Source organism: Cyprinodon variegatus, unplaced genomic scaffold (genome assembly GCF_000732505.1).
Source record: "Cyprinodon variegatus isolate N-32 unplaced genomic scaffold, C_variegatus-1.0 Scaffold675, whole genome shotgun sequence".
NCBI lineage: Eukaryota > Metazoa > Chordata > Actinopteri > Cyprinodontiformes > Cyprinodontidae > Cyprinodon > Cyprinodon variegatus.
Genome location: NW_015151128.1, coordinates 412140 through 416593, shown reverse-complemented (window position 1 = coordinate 416593; position 4454 = coordinate 412140). Strand labels below are relative to the sequence as shown.

The following is a 4454-nucleotide window of genomic DNA, read 5'->3' as shown; positions in this document are numbered from 1 at the left end:
CCAGTAGAAGACTGTAATGCATCATTTTCTGTTGAAGGGATCATGTGTAATACAGCTGTTTGTGGAGCCTGGAACATAACATGAACAGTACATTTTAGTTGTCATATTCTTCATAACATAACCAAGAGTTCTAAAAGAAATAGGATATACATTATAATTTCAAAAAATCTTTTGTTTCATTATACAAAGAACTCTAAATTTTATGGAAGGTTGTCAAAACAAAATGAAAAGCCTTATAAAACCAATTTAGGAACTTCGTGACATTACATAGGTGTAATCTTATTTTTTATTAAAGCAAACAAATCATATACAGAAGCAAATGAAACCTTAACACAAAACACTTACTTCTGAAACGTTTCCATCTTCCATCTCAGGATGACTGTCTATCATGGGAAGCGTAGAAGCAAGCTCACCATCACCATCATCTGACCTTGACCCTATTTGTACTACTCCAGAATCCTCCATCTCATCCAGACCATTAACGCTGTTGAAGTTGGCCATCACTGTTTCGGTTTCTTGCATTACCACTGGGTTTTCCATACTATGAATTCCATAGAAATACTCAGTTTCCTGGTTTGAAGGACCAGGTGTTGAATGCAAGGCAGGATGTAAAAGTTCCACATCATCATCAATGACATACACAGGATCATGACCTTCAGTTCCATCTGGTAAAGCTCTGTGTTGTGGACTCAACAATGCTTCATCTGTGATAAGGTACTGGCTTGAGTGCCCCGCTTCCCCTGAGGTATAGCCTTGCAAAGACTTCATTGAAGTTAATGGCTCAGCAGAAGGGGCAGAAGTTGAGTGTTGAGCAACTCTTCCAACATTGGGAGGCTATAAGGAAAAAAAGAAGAAAAAAAGAAAATCATACATAGACATCCATAAGATTGTGATGTCAAATAATACTACATCTAGATATATACTCTAGAACAGGGGTGTCAAACTCCAGTCCTCAAGGGCCGCTGTCCTGCAGTTTTTAGATGTGCCACAGGTACAAAACACTGGAATGAAATGGCTTAAAGACCTCCTCCTTGTGTAGATCAGTTCTCCAGAGCCTTAATTATTCTATTCAGCTGTGGTGCAGCAGAGGTACATCTAGAAGTTGCAGGACACCAGCCCTTGAGGACTGGAGTTTGATACCTGTGCTCTACACCTTTTAACAGTTTTGCTTAGATATTACCTGTTCAAAGAGATCATTTTGGTCATCGGATGAATGCTCCAACTCCTTTGTGCACAAATAAAGCCGTACCATTTTCAATTTAAATTGTTCATATAGTTCTGAAAGAGTACTGTCTAGAGGTACAGCTTGTCTTTTAAAGTCACACATGCTAAGTGTGAAGTCCATAATGGAGCCCTTTGATGATAGTCCACCAGGAAAAAACAACTCTTTTGCAGTGGTCATGACTTCTGACAGTGGTGGTTTTCTCCATTTCAAGGTGTCTGGTTCCACCTCCACATTTAGACCTAACTTGGTGAAAATCCCCGCTTTGAAAGTGCAGCCATCCCACTTCAATTCTGCGTTTTGATTTCACCGCGTTGCTGTTTTTAGGCCTTGCCATCAAGCCAGAATTTCCTACAGATGTTTGCTGGGGTACTTTGACATGTCTTTTGCTCATCATTCGCCTTGTTTCAATTGTTTGCCTAATTCTGTTTAAAATGCCCTCCTTGTCAAAGTTAGCTTCCATTCGTCGACAAAATGATGCAATAGCCAATCGGTCGCCATATGAAGGAATGTATCTTGAAAATTCTTCGTCCGTCATCACACAAATGACCCCTCTATCAATCTGCAATTAGATGTGAAAATGTACAGATTACAAGTACTTTTAAGTAAATACTGTGCAATACTTTTATATCACATCATATAAGATTGTATAATGTTTTGCAACATGCTGTATTGCAGGGGTGGGCAATCTTGATCCTCGAGGGCCGGTGTCCTGCAGCTCTTAGCCGTCTCCCTGGTCCAAAACACTTCATGAAACAGCTGAATCACTTCCCAAGTGCAGTCAGGTTCTCCAGAGTCCTGCTAATGACCTCATTATTTGACTCAGGTGTGTTGAGGTAGAGATGCAGCTAAAAGTTGCAGGACATCGGCCCTCAAGGTCTGGAGTATTATATAGTCATTATACTTGGAAATTGGAGTAGTGGTCAGTGGAAGAGAATTTTCCTTTCAGGACAACGATCTTAAAGTTAACTTAAATTACTACCCAATGACCAAACATAGTTTTTGTACAAAAGTATCTAGACTTATAATTAAACAAGGTGTAGTCTTACTATAAACTTTAACTGAATGTGTCATCACCTTATCCACTTTCATCCGATTTATGTCATCTTCTGTAACATGCCTTGAACGAAGGAAGGCTTCAAGATCCTCCTCCATGCCTATATACAATAATTTGGAAAATTTAGAACAAGTCCATAAGTACATATTTTCAAAACAAAGCTTTCAAAATACATAATGTACACAATTAATAAAACTACAAGAGTTTAAACTCATAAGTATTTCAATGTCACTTTTCTGCCAGGCACCATAAATTACATAAGCTGCAGCGTGTGTGTAAGCAGCTAAAAGAGATAGAGAAAAAGACAGAATGTACAACAGAAAGAAACTTAAAAAAATAAAATAAGCTCACCAGAGCAGCCCAGCCATCCTAGTAAAGCAGTGCCTCTCAATTCCAGTCCTCAGTCCTATTNACAGTGGTGGTTTTCTCCATTTCAAGGTGTCTGGTTCCACCTCCACATTTAGACCTAACTTGGTGAAAATCCCCGCTTTGAAAGTGCAGCCATCCCACTTCAATTCTGCGTTTTGATTTCACCGCGTTGCTGTTTTTAGGCCTTGCCATCAAGCCAGAATTTCCTACAGATGTTTGCTGGGGTACTTTGACATGTCTTTTGCTCATCATTCGCCTTGTTTCAATTGTTTGCCTAATTCTGTTTAAAATGCCCTCCTTGTCAAAGTTAGCTTCCATTCGTCGACAAAATGATGCAATAGCCAATCGGTCGCCATATGAAGGAATGTATCTTGAAAATTCTTCGTCCGTCATCACACAAATGACCCCTCTATCAATCTGCAATTAGATGTGAAAATGTACAGATTACAAGTACTTTTAAGTAAATACTGTGCAATACTTTTATATCACATCATATAAGATTGTATAATGTTTTGCAACATGCTGTATTGCAGGGGTGGGCAATCTTGATCCTCGAGGGCCGGTGTCCTGCAGCTCTTAGCCGTCTCCCTGGTCCAAAACACTTCATGAAACAGCTGAATCACTTCCCAAGTGCAGTCAGGTTCTCCAGAGTCCTGCTAATGACCTCATTATTTGACTCAGGTGTGTTGAGGTAGAGATGCAGCTAAAAGTTGCAGGACATCGGCCCTCAAGGTCTGGAGTATTATATAGTCATTATACTTGGAAATTGGAGTAGTGGTCAGTGGAAGAGAATTTTCCTTTCAGGACAACGATCTTAAAGTTAACTTAAATTACTACCCAATGACCAAACATAGTTTTTGTACAAAAGTATCTAGACTTATAATTAAACAAGGTGTAGTCTTACTATAAACTTTAACTGAATGTGTCATCACCTTATCCACTTTCATCCGATTTATGTCATCTTCTGTAACATGCCTTGAACGAAGGAAGGCTTCAAGATCCTCCTCCATGCCTATATACAATAATTTGGAAAATGTAGAACAAGTCCATAAGTACATATTTTCAAAACAAAGCTTTCAAAATACATAATGTACACAATTAATAAAACTACAAGAGTTTAAACTCATAAGTATTTCAATGTCACTTTTCTGCCAGGCACCATAAATTACATAAGCTGCAGCGTGTGTGTAAGCAGCTAAAAGAGATAGAGAAAAAGACAGAATGTACAACAGAAAGAAACTTAAAAAAATAAAATAAGCTCACCAGAGCAGCCCAGCCATCCTAGTAAAGCAGTGCCTCTCAATTCCAGTCCTCAGTCCTATTCTGCATGTTTAAGATGTGCCTCTATTCCAGAACAGCTGATCCAAATGATTGCATGACCATCAAGAAGCCTGTTAATCACCCTCAGATTCAATCCAGGTGTGTGGCAGAAGGGACACACCTAAAACATGAAGGGCAGGGGGGCCTGAGGACTGGAATTGTAGTAAAGGGGGAAACAGGAAGTGGTCAAGGGGTCCTCAGACTGTCTGGTGCCCCTAAATAATGCCTGATTTTTTTTTCATTCCTTTCACTGTCTGATGGTGTTGACAAAAACTTTCAACGCTATTTCAATTAAGTTGAAAAATATATAAAACTGATTTTTAATTCAACTTATTGATGCAATTATAATTGTTTATTTGGATACTTATACTCAATTGTCATAATATATTATTTAGTATTCCTTTAATTACTTTAGACCAGGGGTGTTCAAGTCCATTTCTTGAGACCTATCATCCTGCAACTTTTAGAAGCACCCTAACTCCAACA

General features: G+C 38.8%; 2 long non-coding RNA genes across 2 annotated transcripts; both read right to left on the bottom strand.

Annotated features, from left to right (window-relative positions):
• Window positions 1-443: 443 nt before the first annotated feature.
• LOC107097138 lies at window positions 444-2379 on the bottom strand. Its single transcript, XR_001481819.1, has 3 exons — window positions 2300-2379; window positions 1181-1784; window positions 444-834 (listed from the first exon to the last, which is right to left on the bottom strand). It is a non-coding gene; the product is annotated as an uncharacterized LOC107097138 (long non-coding RNA).
• A 332-nt stretch (window positions 2380-2711) lies between these two features.
• Window positions 2712-4112, bottom strand: LOC107097137. Its single transcript, XR_001481818.1, has 3 exons — window positions 3912-4112; window positions 3581-3660; window positions 2712-3065 (listed from the first exon to the last, which is right to left on the bottom strand). It is a non-coding gene; the product is annotated as an uncharacterized LOC107097137 (long non-coding RNA).
• Window positions 4113-4454: the final 342 nt, after the last annotated feature.